Genomic DNA, 16865 nt, shown 5'->3' with positions numbered 1-16865 from the left:
TATTATCCCCAAGTCCTCTGGATTGGTGGTTGGTCATTTCTAGGATCAGAATTATTAAGTCTTTGAAAGTCATTTTTCTTTTCATAACTATAACCATTGTATAAATTGTTCTGGTTATGCTAATTTTTTCACTCTACATCCATCTATACAAATGTCCCAAAGATTCTCTAAAACTGTTGTCACTTCTTAGGGTACAACAATATTCTGTTATCTTTATATAACATGATTTGTACAGTCATTCCAAACCTTGTGAGGGTAGCCATCGGGACCTTGACCCATGGTGAACCAGGGCTTTGCTCACCCAGCATGTGAAGACTGCTTTGGCTGAACAGACAGAAGAAACCAATAAGAAGGTTCAACAGCTAAGAGGGCGACGCAGCAAAGCACTGTGGAGTGCTTAGGGCGTGTTGGAGCACAAAAGATAACACAGTCATCCAATGCAGCTGAGGAAGTCTCCAGGTGTAACAACCTTTCGTGCCAATGGACCCAGGCCTCCAACGCGGAGAGAGTGGGACTGTCTCTGTGCATCGGCTTTTCCACTTAAATCTCCTTCACGCACAAGTATCTTTGTGCACACTCATCTATCCTGACCCCGTCCACCCTCTTCAAGACCTGCGGCGATGGGGGAGTGGTGACACAACAGGTGGAGGTGACCACTGGCAGTTGTAGTCACGATCCTGCACGTAGGCGGCCCACGGACCAGTGGTCACTCGGCCCTGTGGGTAGCAGGGACGTTTGGCAGCATCCTGGGCAACTGAGCAGCCCTCTCTAGGACAGCACTGCTCACCCTAATCAAGGGAGGGGACTAGAAAAGGTGTCCCAAACATTGCCTGCCCTACAAACACCCGGTCAGCACACCGCGGCTGGCGGATCATCCCCTTTAAGCAGTCGAAATCAAAGAAAAAATACAAAGAAACTCCTACTAGGAGCATGGAACATCAGGATATTACTTGATAGAGAGAATCCCCCAAGACCTGAGAGAAGAACAGCTCTAATCGGTAAAGAACTGGCACGATATAACATCAACATCACAGCCTTAAGTGAAACACACTTACCAGAAGAGGGATCACTCAGCAAACCTACCACTGGATACACCTTCTTCTGGAAAGGTAGAGCCACAAATGAAGACAGAATCCACGGTGTTGGCCTGGCCATCAAGACCAGTTTGCTCAAACAGCTGACAGACTTGCCTGTGGGCATCAGCGAGAGGATCATGAAGATCCGTTTGCCTCTAAGCAAAGACCGGCATGCCACAATCATCAGCACATATGCCCCAACACTGATCAGCACAGAGGAGACCATCGAGCAGTTCTACTCTGACCTGAGTGCCGTCCTGCACTCAGTGCCCACAAATGACAAGCTGATACTACTGGGAGACTTCAACGTCCGCGTTGGCCAGGACCATGAAAGATGGAAAGGAGTGCTCGGCAAACACGGCGTGGGCAAAATGAACAACAACAGCCTACTGCTATTCAGCAAATGCTCAGAGTTCAAACTCACCATCACGATCACTGTGTTCAGAATGGCAAACAAATATAAAACAACGTGGATGCACCCACTATCAAAACAGTGGCATCTCATTGACTACATCATTGTACGCCGGCGAGACAACCAGGATGTACAGATCACCAGAGCCATGAGAGGAGCTGAATGCTGGATAGACCACTGATTGATTAGAGCGACTCTTCAAATGCGCATTGCACCTCCCCATCCAAAATGCGCCCAGACAGTTCGCGCATTTTACAACGTGAGTCGTCTTAGAGATCCATCTTATTTGCAAACATTCCAGTCCTGCCTGGACAACAAGCTGTATGCCAAAGGACCACTCACTGGAAACTCAACCGAGAAATGGAACCAGTTCAGAGATGCAGTGAAGGAGACATCAAAGGCAGTCCTAGGCCCAAAACAACGCAACCACCAGGACTGGTTCTACGAGAACAACAATGCTATTGAAGACCTATTGAGCGAGAAGAACAAAGCCTTAATGGAGTGGCAAAATAACCCAAACTCTGCCCCTAAAAAGGACAGATTCAAGTCTCTCCAAGCCACGATGCAGCGTGAGATCAGGAAGATGCAAGACTGATGGTGGGAAAAAAAGGCAGAAGAAATCCAGCGGTTTGCTATGAAAAACTACAAACAATTTTTCAGTGCCCTCAAGACTGTCTATGGGCCATTAAAACCCACCACCACTCCCTTGCTATCCTCTGATGGTGACACTCTCATAAAAGATAAAAAAGGCATCAGCAACAGGTGGAAAGAACACTTCAGTCAGCTTCTCAACCGACCCTCTTCAGTTGACCAAAGCGCCCTTGACCAGATCCCCCAAAACCGCTCCATTGAACAACTTGACGTCCCTCCTTCAATAGAGGAAGTCCAAAAAGCCATTAAACAAATGAGTGCAGGCAAGGCACCCGGTAAAGATGGGATCCCAACCGAGGTGTACAAGGCCTTAAATGGAAAGGTGCTCCAGGAATTCCACATAGTGCTGACCAGCATATGGGAAAAGGAAGACATGCCCCCAGAACTCAGAGATGCCTCCATTGTAGCCCTATAGAAGAACAAAGGCGCACGAGCAGCCTGTGACAACTACAGAGGCATCTCACTACTCTCCACTGCCGGAAAGATCCTCGCCCGTGTTATACTCCTGTCATCTGTTTCAGAGCAGAACCTGCCTGAATCACAATGTGGCTTCCGACCAGATTGCAGCACCATTGACATGGTCTTCACAGTGAGGCTAATGCAGGAAAAATGCCTTGAGCAGAACCTGAGTCTCTACATTGTCTTCATAGACCTGACAAAGGCGTTCGACACAGTGAACAGGGACGCATTGTGGGTGATCCTCAGCAAGCTCGGTTGCCCAGCAAAATTCGTCAAACCGATCCAGCTCTTTCATGTCGACATGACAGGGGAAGTCCTATCTGGTGGAGAGACTTCCAATCGCTTCAACATCTCCAATAGCGTGAAACAAGGCTGTGTCCTCGCTCCGGTACTATTCAACCTATTTGTCACCCAAGTATTACGACATGCTGTGATGGATCTAGACCTGGGTGTCTACATCAAATACCGACTGGATGGCTCACTATTTGACCTTCGCCGCCTGACTGCAAAAACAAAGACAACAGAGAGACTCATCCTGGAAGCTCTCTTTGCAGATGACTGTGCTCTGATGGCCCACCAAGAAAATCATCTTCAAACCATTGTGGACAGGTTCTCCACCACAACAAAACTGTTTGGCCTGACTATCAGCCTCAGCAAAACAGAGGTGCTGTTCCAACCTGCACCAGGGAGGCCAACGAACCAGCCGTGAATTACAATCGACGGCACGCAGCTTTCTAACATCAACACTTTCAAGTACCTGGGCAGCACCATCGCCAATGACGGGTCCCTAGACCACGAGATTAATGCCAGGATCCAAAAGGCCAGCCAGGCACTTGGGCGGCTGCGCTGCAAAGTCCTCCAACACAGAGGTGTAAGCACTGCGACAAAGCTTAAAGTGTATAACGTAGTGGTCCTCAGCTCGCTCCTGTACGGTTGTGAGACATGGACACTGTACCGGAAGCACATGAAACAGCTGGAGCAATTCCACCAACACTCTCTCCTGTCAATCATGAGGATCCGATGGCAGGACCGAATCACCAACCAGGAAGTCCTCAACAGAGCCAACTCCACCAGCATCGAAGTCCTGGTCCTCCAAACCCAGCTACAATGGTCTGGACACGTCATCCGCATGGACCCACCGCGAATACCAAGACAGGTATTCTATGGTGAACTGTCAGCTGGACTCAGGAAACAAGGCCGATCAAAGAAAAGATTCAAGGATCAGCTAAAGTCCAACTTGAAGTGGGCTGGCATTACACCAAAGCAATAGAACTCTGACAGAAGCAGCTGGCGAACCCACATTTATCAGGCCACCACCACCTTTGAAGATGAGCGACGTCGACGTCTTGCCGCTGCGCGTGAACGCCGACACCAGGCCACAACCGCACCTCCCGTAACAACTGGCGTCCCATGCCCCATGTGCCACAAACTGTGCGCTTCAGCCTTTGGACTCCAAAGTCACATGAGGGTACACCGTAGATGAAACTGCACAAAGACAATAGTCATTCTCAATCACCGAGAGATGACGACGACGACGACTACCCTAATGAATGAACATACCCCTGAGTTTCAATGTTATTGTTATTTTTAAAGAAAAGTACTACAACGAACATTTTTTAAGGGTCCCTTCCCTCTTTTCTTGATTTTTTTGGAGGTTAACAGTAATGCCACAGAGTGAAAAGGTATGTACAAAGAAACTGACTTTTTGTATTTAGTTTTAAATAGATTTCCAGAACTGCTGAAGAAATTCACACTTCTACCAATAATATATAAATGTTTTAGATCTGTTAATTGTTGTAATTTTGCATTTTCAACATCTTTGTCCATCTGACAGATGTGAGGTAGAAACAAAGAATTGTTTTAATTTGTATTTCCTTTAATGTTAATGATTTGAAGCATTTTCCACGAAGCTATTGACTGCTCACATTTCTCCTTTTGAAAACTGCTGGATTATATCTTGGTGCTTAACAAAGTTCCTGGCAAATACAAGGTACTTAATAAATACTTGTTGACTTGATTATTGATCCTTTGATCATTTATCTATTACAGAATGGCTCCTGTTTTTGTTTTTTTTTAATCAATTCCCTGAATATCTTGGATATCAGCATCTATTAAGAGAGATGCTGCCAAGATTTTCCACCAATTATAATAACAATAACAACAACAATAATAATATTTCCGTTGCACTTACTATGTGCAAGGCACTTGAAATGCTTTACAATTATTATCTATTTGTTGTTCCTCACAACAACTCTAAGAGGTACTACCTTTATCTCCATTTTACAGATAAGGAAACTGAGGCAAACAGATTAAGTGACTTGCCCAAGGTCACATAGAGAATGTGTTTCTGAGGCTGGATTTGAATTCAGATCTTCCTGAATCCCAGCCTGGCACTTTATCCACTTCCACCTAACTATTTCTCTTCCTTTCTTCTAACTGCAATGGTTTCTCATTCATGAACAAATCATCTCTATTCCTTAATTGGTCAAGATCTCTTCTCCTATCCATAGTAATGAGAATCATTCTTTTATTCTAATTTGTTTATTAAAAAAACTTTTCCTATCTAGACCAAGCATCTTCTTGAAGGTTATTGTGGCAAATTATTGGTCTGTCCTTCCCAAAGTCTCCTTTCTTCCTAGCTTCTCTACTTATTGTCCAGGGTACCACCACTCTCTTATTAACTCAAGGTTTACAATCTAGATATCCTCCTCAAATCATTCTCACTCCCCCCCTCCCCCAGACTCCATCTATTACTAAGGCCTGCAGAAAGTTTTCTAAAATGTGCTCCCATCTCTCTCCTCTGATATTGCCACTTTCCTGATGCCAGTCCTCATTAGCTCCCATCTGAATCACTGCAAAAGCCTTCTAGTTGATCTCTCTGCCTCAAGTATTTCTACTCTAACTCTACTTTCTACTCATCCTCCACTCAGTTACCAAAGGAATCTTCCTAAAGTATAGGTCTCACCATTTCACCTATAGACTTAAAAAATTCCAGTAGCTCCCTATCTGTAGAATCAAATATAAAATCCTCTGTTCAGCATTCCTCTCTCCTCCTCTTTCCAAGTCTTCTTACACTTGGCCACTTTCACTGGCTGTCCCCTATGACCAGAATGTTCTTCCTCTTCATTTCTACCTCCTGGTTTTTTCCAAGTCCCAGCTATGATTCACCTTCTTCAGGAACCCTTCCCATTTCTCTCTAATTCTAGTGCATTCCCTCTAATGATGGTCCTCAATTTATCCTCTGTGGTAGAGTCGTTCAGTTGCTTTTATGTTGTCTCTCTGACTAAACTGTGTTCTCCTTAAGAAAAGGGACTGTTTGTTACTTGCCTGTCTTTTTATCCCCAGCATTTGACATAATGTCCAGCACACAGTAGGCAATTAACAAATGTTTACTGACTAATTTCTGTCAGATTGCTTTCTAGTTTTCCTAGCAGTTTTTTGGGTCAAATAATAGTTTTCATTCATAAAATTTAAACTGTTGGGTTTACAGAACAGTATATTATTATGCTAATATGTTTTCTGCACATTATGTAACTGAGTTGTCCCACGACTATTTTAAAACAAATATCAAATCGTTTTGATGATTACTATTGTATAGTAAAGTTTGAGATCTGGTACTATGAGGCCTCCCCTTTTCCACACACCCCCAATTTCCTTTCAAATTCTTGACCTTTTAATCATCCAAATGAGCGAGGCAATTATTTTTTCTAGCTCTATAAAGTAATCCTTAGTGAATTCAACTGGTATATCACTGAATAGGATATTAACTTAGTACTGTCATTTTAATTTTATTGCTCCAGCCCAACCATAAGTAATTAATGCCTCTCCAATTATTTAGGTCTGACTTTATTTCTATAAACAATGTTTTGTGGTTATATTCATATTCATAGTACCTATGTATAGGCAGAATTTTAGATATTTTACACATTCTATAGTTATTATAAATAGAATTTATATCTTCTTGCTGATTTTTATATGTAAAGTATATAGAAAAGATGATAATTTACATACTTTATTTCATATCTTTGCCAACATTTTGGATACTTTGCCAACATTATTAAATGTTTGAATTAATTTTAGTTGAATCTCTAAGGTTCACTAAGAAGACAATTACTCCTCTATAAATGTAATTGGCTTTTTAAAAGAACATTTTGATAAGTAACATTAAAGTGGTTTAGAATTCCAAAATTAGATGGCTAATTAAGATGGACACAACACTCCAGCAAAATTGTATAAATGAACAAGTAGGAAGAATGATAAAGAAAGCCAAAGGGAAATCACAGTAAGTTTTCCCATTTAGTCCAGAACTGTACGAGAACAGAACACTGGCAGAAGCCTAACAGCATTCTTATCAGAAACAAGTCAGGTGGAAAAGAAAGCCAGAACTGAAGCTATATCCTAAATCCAGAAAGATCTTGGCCCTCAATGGCCAGAGAAGGAGATCAAGTTAATCCCAGCCCCAGATCGCTGTAGTCTCCAGGAAGCCTGTACTACAGCAAGAGACCAAGCCAGTACAAATTCTGGGCAACACAATGGAAAGATAGGCCATACCAGCACCCATAGAACCTAAATCATAGCTAAAGCAGAAAAAGGGACCAACACATATTCTGGACATGGTTAGTACTAAAGGTTTTGAAGGAGATCAATAATCACCACATTCTGCCACATAGGGCAAGATTTAAGATTTGCCAGGGTCAAAGCAGAAGAGTCCGTGAACAAGGCTGGACAAGGAGACAGCTACCCAATCCATAACTTCAGGGGCAAGTAGCATTCAGACTACAGAGAGAAAAGTACCAAAAATAAAGTCTGTCTATCCATTCAAAAGTACAGGAAGGAACAGTCTGGCCCTAGGAAAAAAATACATCAATTCAGAAGAAGGAAACATATGTAAATAGAAATCAAAATGGATGAAACAGAATGATCAAACAAATCAATTTAAGGTATCTATCAAAAACAATAATGAGACTTCTTGAAAATCATGACCAACCCTCCAAAAACCTAAATCATAAAAGAAAGTTTCTCAGGACCAATGGATAAAGTAAAAATATAGAGAATTCATTCATCAACTTCTGAAAGCAACCCCAAATTAAAACACATTAAACTATGCCACATAAAGTTTCCAAGACCAAAAAATAATTGTAAGTAGCTAGGAAGAGGCACCAGACAGGATCACATAAGACTATACTGTAACTATGATGGAGAAAATAAATTTTGAAAAATGATATTCTAAAAGGAAAATGAGAGGGGTTTACAAACAAGAAAGATTTATCTTGCAAAACTGAGTATAGTCCTATAGATATAAAATAAATGAATTTTTATGAAGACTTTCAGGTATTCCTAATAAAAAGACAATAGAAATGAGTGAAACTAAATTGCACAAGAGGTAAGAAAAATCTAGAAAGGTAAATACACAGAAATAATTAGAAAGGGTTAAAATGATGAAGAAATGCTTTTATTCTAAGAAGGAGGAAAAGATCCCTTTATCTTCTAAGATCACAGATAGAATGAAACAAGACATGAGCAGGGTCCATAAGTGCTTTTGCACCAATATTCCAAGTTTTGGGAGAAGCAACAAAAGAGAGGGGGAAAAGGAATATACAAGGGAATATATAAGGAAAGAAGCAAGATGAAGTGATTATTTTTACATAAATGAAAAGGGTATGCAAACACAAAAGAAATGGTACGGGCAGAAATATACTATGACCCTCATGATTATGCAAAGAAGGCCTGAATACATAGACACAAAGAGTTTATTTTTGAAATACATTAACTCTACAGTGAAACAGGCAGAGACAAGACAGGAGATAGAGGGCTATCAGAAGACAGGTAGATAGATACAGGAAGGAGGATTAAAAAGAGAGGAGGAAAGTATCAGAACCAAAGAATGGAATTTGTTTTTAGTGACGAGAGGAGGGAAATAGGAATAGCAACAGACTACTTCAATTATAGATTACTATTGTTCAACATACACTTTGTTTTCCATTATCTTCTTCTTTATAAATAATGAAGATGAGGGGAAAAGAGAGGAAAAGGTGAAAGAAGTTAAGATATAAATAAATAATAATAGCTAATAATTTTATATAGTATTTTCTACATGCAAGGCACTCTGCTAAATACTTAAAAATTATTAACTTATTTGATCCTCACAACAACCCTGGGAGGTAGGTACTATTGTTACTCCCATTCTGCAGATGAAGAAATTGAGGCATACAAAGATTAAGAGACTTGTTCAAGTTTAAACAGTTGGTAAATGCCTGAGGCCAATTTTGAATTTTACTTCCTAACTCTAGACCTGATGCTGTCTCTACTATAGTAGTCGCACAATTACAAATCATAACTATGAACACGAATTGGATAAATTCACCAATAAAGCAGAAGGGAGTAAGAGCATGGATTAGAAAGCAGAATCCAAGAATACAATGATTAGAGAAAACACAAAACATAAAGATTCACACAAAGTAAAAACGAAGGGCTCTGGCAGAATTTATTATTCTTCAGGCAAATTTTTTAAAGTAGTAAAAGAGGAGCAGCTAGGTGGCTCGAAGGATAGAGTGCCAGGTCAAGAGCAAGAGGTCACGGATTCAAATATGGCCTCAAATACTTCCTTGTGTGACCCTGGCAAGGCATTTAACTCCAATTGTCTAGTTCTTACCACTCTTCTGCCTGGGAACCAACACTTAGTATCAATTCTAGGACAAAAGATAAGGGTTTATAAAGAAAACAAACAAACAATAGTAGCAATTATGACTCAAGACAAAATAACATAAAAATAGATACAGTGAAGAGAGATAAGCAGGGTAAATACATCATGATAATTGGCACCATAAATAATGAAATAATATGTGACAATATATGAACAGCAAATTTGTAAAAGACTAATGAAATTATAGGCAGAAACTGACAATAAAACTATAGCTGGAGATCTCCCTGTGCCTTTGACGAAAATAGACAGATTTAACAACAGCAACAAAAACCAAAATCAAGAAATTTGAACTGGATTTCAGAAAAATAAGATATAATAGATGTGTGGAAACTAATTGAAACAGAAAAGAGTAATAATAAGTACACTGCTCATCACTGCATGGTACTTTTAAAAAACCTAACAATATGCTGGGGCATAAAAACCTCATAAGAAAATGCTGAAAATAAAAAGTATTAGATATATTCTTTACTGACCATAATACAATAACAATTATAAATGAAAGAGACTTTAAAGAAAGGATTCAAACTCAAATATAAATTAAATAATTTCATCTTAAAGAATTGGTAGGTCAAAGAATAAGTCACAGAAATAATAGATGATTTCATTGAAGGAAGACAATAATAAGACTACATAACAAAACTTTTAGTATGCAGGCAAAAAAACATTAGGGAACACTTTCATCAACAAAAGAGACAGAATGAATTGAGTGAATCAATAAATTGGGTAAATAACTAAAAGCATTAGAAAAGAAATAAATAAAAAATTCCACTTAAGAAAGAAACCTTGAAAACTATAGCAGAGATAAGTTACAAACAAAACAAAATCGATGAGTTTTTAAATGAAAAAACTATTTAAAAAAAAAGAAAAAATAGGCAAGCCATAATTAACCTGATTAAGAAAAAGAAACCAAAATTATCAATACAAAAATATTTTAACTCAAAAAAAATGAAGAAGAGAAATGAGTAGTAACAAATTATAATGCCAAAAAAGAAATGGATGAGTATTTGCAAAAATATAAAATACTTGGATGAACAAAATAAGAAATAAAGACTGTAAATAACCCAATCTTAGAAAAATAAAACTGAACAAGCCATAAATAAACTCCTAAAGGAAAAAAAATTCCTTAAATTCAGATTTACAAGTGAATTATACCAAACATTTGATGACTAATTAACTCTAATTTTACATAAATTTTTCACAAAAACAGGGGCGAATGGTATGCTATCAAACTCTATAAGACAAATAAGGTCCTGATAAAATTAACAAGAGAGAGAGCGATCAAAGAAAATTATAAACCAACATATCCAATCAATATATACAGTAATGCTAAACAAAATATTAAGTAAGAGGCTATAGTAACTTATTTAAAAGATCATAGAGCATGGCTAGTTTGGATTTATAGCAGAATTGGTTCAATTTTAGGAAAATGGTAACATAACCATATTAATAATATAGAGAATAAAAATCACATGGTAACTTAGAATTAAAGATGAAAAAGACAGTACAAAATAGAATCACTTTTTGTTGTAGCAAAAAGCTGGAAACAAAGGGTTGACCACTGGTTGGGAAATGTTTTCAAAAAATTACAATATGTGAACAAAATGAACTATTATAAGAAATTATCAAAGAGACAGATTCAGAGATACCTGGGAAGACTTATATAAAAATGATATGGAATAAAGTGAGGAAAACCAGGCAAAAGGGAAACAACTCTAAAAAGACACTGATAAATGTAATGACCAACCATGACTCCAGAAGAATATTCATGAAACATGCCTCCCACTTCTTCAGGAAGAAATAATAAGCTCTAAGTATAAATATGACATACATTTAAAAACAACACAAATTTGTTTTTATTGCAGAGCAATGTTGGTCTTACCATGTTAAATGTTAGATACAGATATAAGATATCTACATATCAATATGCATATATAGATAAATATGATATAGATGGATGCATAGGAATGTCTTGTTTTACATAGTTTGCTTTATTGCACTTTGTAGAAACTGCATTTTTTACAAATTTAAAGTTTGTCAGGACTGAATGTCAAGCAAGTCTATCGGCATTATTTTTCCAACAGCAAATGCTCACCTTATGTCTATGTCACATTTTGGGAATTCTCACAGTATTTTTAACTTTTTCATTATTATTTTATCTGTTAACAGTGATCTTTGAGATTACTGTGTACTATAATTTTTTGGGGGGACCACAAACTGTGTCCATATAAGATGGTGACCTTAATCAAGAAATGTTATGTATGTTCAGACTGCTCAACCAGCCATTCCACCTCCACCACCCCCAACCCCCCGACCCCCTGCTCCGTCTCCTTAGGCCTCCCTGTTCCCTGAGACTCAACAATAACTGAAATGTAAGGCCAATTAATCACCCTACAATGGCCTCTAAGTGTTCCAAAGGAACAGAAAGGAAGAATCAATTGATGCAGCAAGTTTCACTGTGGTCTTATTTTAATAAACTGCCAGACACCCCAAACTTTAGCAATCCCCACTCTAATCAATCAATATTCATCAACATTAAGGCAAGGCCCTCCACCAATGACTTACCAATTACAACTTTTGAAGGGTCAGATGATGATGATGGTTAACATTTTTTGACAATAAAGTGTTTTTTTTTAATCAAGGCACGTACAATGTTTTAAGACATAAAACTATTGCACACTTAATAGATTAGATAAAGGGAAGGCAGTGGGGTTCAGAGATAGTGAGGAATTAAGGACAGTTCCTAGGGTGAGGTCCTGAGAGACTGGTGGTGTTACTGGCTATAGTAACAGAAAAAGAAAGAGGAGGAGGTATGTGTGTGTGTGTGTGTGGGGGGGGGGGGGATTGAGTTCAGTGTGATTTAGTTTAAGATGTCTCCTGGACATCCAGTTTGAGATGTTTCGTGAAAAGCAGTTGGCAATGCAGGACTGAAGGTTAGTAGAGAGGTTAAGGAAATTTGAGAATCATTAGCATAGTAATTAAATACATGTTTGATCTGATGAGATCACCAAGTAAAGTAGTGTAGATAAAAAGGAAAGGATCTACAATAGAACTCTATGGGACACCAATGGATATAGGGTATGATCTGGTGGAAGTTCCAGCAGACTGATTACAGGTGTGAATTCCTAACAAATATCCAACATGGCTAAATCTGCTTTGGGAAATTCAGGTAACACATGAAAGCACCTGATTCCCCTGACACAGGAAAGGCACAGGCAACCCAAGAAAAACAGAAGCCTAACCAAAGGGGAAAGTATATAAAGGTAGAGTTAAAGGTCTAATCAATAGCCAAGATTGAGGACAAGTGCCGATATTTCAAACCACAATTGGTGAATGAAACCAAGTGTTTAAAGTTTAAAGAATAAAACAGGTATTAAATATTGGAGCAAATAATAGATACAGAATCAAGGGACATATGTAGGACAATAGAGATCAGAAAGGCTGAGCAATGATTGTAAGGAACCCTACCATAATGTTTAGTGCTCTATTAGGCTTCTTGCTGAGGCAGGTATGAATTTATATGGACTTGCTTAGGCCTCCCATATGAAAGAAGGTAAATTACAAATACTTCCCTATGATGACAAGTGGGTATTAGGGACAAAGCAACAGATTTTGTAAAGCAGTCCTCAACAATTTTTTTGGTTATTTTTTCCCCTTAATTCTAAATTTAACAATTCCCAAATAAGCTGAGCATTTCTAGATATACTATGGGACATAAGGGAAGGACTGTTCATGAAAACTGTCATGGACTACTATGGAGAACTTGCTTTTCTTTTCAAGTATATGATAAATTTAACATGTAACATCTGACCTTTTCTTGCTTCTGTGCAATTTCTTCAGGTCTTCCTCCTATTCTCTTCTCCTTTGAGGATTGGAGGGAGAACATTAGCCACAGTGCCCTTTTTCTTTCTACTTCTCAACAACAACAACAAAAAATTTATAACAAAACTGCATAGTCAAGTGAAACAAGTTGTTACATCAGCCATGTCCAAAATTGCATTTATGATGCTTGTTTCTGAGCCAAAGAATAGCCATAACATTCTCCAAGTAATACATATGTAATTTATATACATTGAGATAAAAATATTCAACTTATAGAAACTCAAATATATAATGTCAAGTCCAAATGAACTGCATATGAGGGACATGGAGACGCTGCTTCCCAGCACTGCAGAAGTGAGGGAAATAACAAAAGCAAGGAAAGGGCAACTGTTAACTATTAATACTCTGAATATGCAGTTTCACTTGACTTTCCAACAAATTCCCAAGCCTATAGATGAAAGAAACAATATTTTAACTTGTCAAGGAATACTGAGTAATTTGATGATTAGATTCCCCAAATAACCATTTCTTTTCTTATTAAAAGCCATGTCTCTCATATTTGTTTTTCCTGGTTCTGAAAAGTACCAGTGATGTTTTTTGACTCTGGGTATCCTGCAAACTTTTGAAAACAACTGTTTTGCAAGTTGAGGAACTAACACTGCAATAGCCCTGAGAAATGTGCAGTTGGGGGCAAGTTGGAGGGAGAAGGAAGTGAGGTCTATCTTTAGGTAAGAGCTCTTTGATGGAAGCCATCAGGAAAATATTAACTTAAAAATAATACTATGTAAAGCTTTGCAGACCTAAAATACTATTTAAATACTACTAATAATTATTATCATTTATATGGTATGCTAAAATTTGCAAAGAGTTTTACATATGTTATTTCATTTTGGTTTTGTAAGGTAGGTGCTATGATCATACCCCTTTTAAAGATAAAGAAACAGGCTCACAGAGGTTAAGTGACTTGTCCAGGGTCACATAGCTAGTTAAGTAACTGAAGTGGAATTGTGATGTGGGTCTTCCTAACTTCAAACCCAATGTTCTAACCATTTTGACTTCTGGTGCCAGATCTCAAAATTCCCATTCCATGATCTCTGAGCATTATCAATTTAAAACAATCAGGTTTAGTCTTTATTTTTGCATTCTTGGAAACCAATCTCTCACTCACTGCAGTCTTTGAGACTATTTCTAACACATCTAAGTTCACTGAAAAACACTATAAAAAACAGAAGCTATGCTTACTTGAAAACAGCCTCCATTTTATTTTCTTCTTACTATCTTTCATTTGAGAATGGATCTCATTTGCTCTGTATCTAACTTGTTAGAATCTAATTGCTTTTATATTAATTTCTTGATTAGATCATGAGCTCTCTTAACAACAAGGACTATTTGTTGTCTTTCTTTGTATCCCAAACACTTAGCACAGGGTCTGGTACACAGGAGACACTTAATAAATGCTTAATGACTTGACATATTATTCCGCTTTGACAAATTGAAAAACCAAATTATCTTGATGCCCTTTAGAAATGTATCACATTTTAGAGAAAAAAGACAACTAAAATGTTAGGTGATTGGTATGATCCTGAAAGCCCAAAGGTCAAACTTGGATTTTAAAAAATCAGCTACTTTTAAAAATTCATCTCGAATTTAACTATATCAAGTTAAAATGATAACTACTTCTAAAGATAACCTATCTGCTTTCAGTGAAATCAATTTCATTTTAGTGGAGGGCATTGTTGCCAATGTTCAAAATATTTGTTTCTTATGTATACCACAGCCATTTAAGGTCTCATGTGTGACTATTAAATCATCACAGAATTCTGGAAAACGGAAAGAAATGGGTTCAAATATATGTAAAATACATATATAAACTGGCATTAAAAAAACTGGCAATCATTGTCTATGGTAAAAACTAAATAACATTTCAAATGCATAAAATAATTTATAACTTCTCTACCCTCTCATAATCAAGCTAATGCAAGGTCTCCAGGGAAGAAAGACCCAATGTACCTCAGATAAGATCTCATTGGGAAAGAAAAGACTTCAAAAGAAGAAATGAAACAGGCTAACTAACCCTACTTCTTTTAGAACCTTGCCCAATTATTATTCTGTGACTATGTTTTAAATAGGACCATATCTATGACATGGACAACATGATTTCTTCAGGAAATGCAAAGAAATGATCATAAGAATGAGTGGCTGTGAAAGGAAAAAAAAACAGGAATAATGCTATATCATAACAAAATTAACTAAGATGAGTATCATTTTTAAAAAATAATGATGTTATTTGCCCATTTTGGGCAATGATAAATTTAGCTCAATTTTGTATATCTCAGAAGAATCCTTTAAAAACAAAAACCACTCATACAACTTTGTTAATTTCAATCTGGCTCCTACAAAAACAAAATTATTGTAACCACACACAAGCCCCAGTGCAGACTTGTAGTTTTTACATGCCGCCCACACAGTGCTCTGTGAGCATATGATTAGGAAGGCTGATGCATGATCACACTAAATTCCTTCCCTCAGCTCACACATCAAGAACTTGCCATCTCAGCTGCATTCTTCTTCAAACAGCCATGGTAACCTTAGCAACCCTATCCTCCTAATACAGACAGCTGGTCCATTTAAAGTCAGCTCTGGTTGGCAACTAAAATGCTTGTTCTTCAAATTGGGGGGTAGAGAGGAGAGGCTTTCTTTTCAATACACATTACAGAGGTTGATTTAACTTGATCAGCACTTTTGTCCTGTGGCAGCAATTTGTGTAGAGCTTCAACCTATTCTGAGCTTGTTTTGAAAAATCTAAAGCAAAGGAAAGGGATGACTAGAATAAAAGTAAGCTAACTTAATTCCAGTACTCTGGTAAATTATGTAAAGGGAAACAAAAAGAGATAAAATCACTGCATTTTCCTTAAAAATCCTAAAACAATATCAAAAGCATTTTCTTTATGCAAAGATTAAAAAACAAAACTTTAAAATCTAAAGCATCCAAGGAAATCATGCCTCTATCTAATGAGCCTGTTCATGTAAAGTAACCAATTTCTGAACACTGAAAACATTTCTAAAAGTTGCAAGTTCAGTAATTCCCAATCCATAGGCATAGCCAGTAAAAATACAATCCTTCACTTCACTTGATATCTACATGCAAGTGAAATCTCTGATAAATTTTACTCCAAATTTAAATTTATCTAACAAATAGGGAAAGGTGGAAGTCAAATAAATTATTATTTTAGAATTGGTTTAGTAAATTGGGATGACAAGCAAGTATTTCACAGAGCTTTCACTCAGTCATTTTGTAAATTTTCTACTCATTAGAAATACTTCTTTTAAAATATTCTCAAATACTTAAAGAGTTCTGTGATCTCAATTATTCTGGAGTTCTCTCCAAGGATATAGATCAAAATTTATCCCAAGCTGCCCCACTGTGTAATGTTTTTCTGTCTTCACCAAGTATACCATGGCAAGACTAGATGTGGGGGTATCCATACTACATCTTAGAAGACTTTCTTTCTTTATATATCTTAGAAGACTTTCTCACTTTATACTGACAGCATGAGGATACCAATGAAGCATTGTAGCTATTCAGTGTTCACCTCTTTGCTCTTGGCATGTGATTGAGACTACCTCTTCCTGCCATATCATTTCTTGATTGACTCTCTTCACTCCTATTTTTTTTTCAAAGCACTTTGTATATGTTGCTATCTGCTTACACCCACTATGCCTCACTTCACTGCCCACTGTGTGC

General features: G+C 37.6%; 1 protein-coding gene across 4 annotated transcripts in view; it reads right to left on the bottom strand.

The window, feature by feature from the left end:
* FRS2 (fibroblast growth factor receptor substrate 2) overlaps nt 1–16865 on the bottom strand; it is a 128307-nt gene that overhangs the window by 39350 nt on the left and 72092 nt on the right. For 2 of the 4 annotated variants that reach the window (XM_056798449.1, XM_007503025.3), the window contains one exon: nt 13110–13160. The exons of the other annotated variants lie outside the window; for them this stretch is intronic. The gene's annotated coding sequence lies outside the window, so the exon portion shown is untranslated. The remainder of the gene's footprint in view (nt 1–13109; nt 13161–16865) is intronic. 4 annotated transcript variants of the gene reach the window in all.

Source organism: Monodelphis domestica, chromosome 5 (assembly GCF_027887165.1).
Source record: "Monodelphis domestica isolate mMonDom1 chromosome 5, mMonDom1.pri, whole genome shotgun sequence".
Lineage (NCBI taxonomy): Eukaryota > Metazoa > Chordata > Mammalia > Didelphimorphia > Didelphidae > Monodelphis > Monodelphis domestica.
Note: the sequence above shows the minus strand (reverse complement) of the source record. Positions and strands in the feature narration are given on the sequence as shown.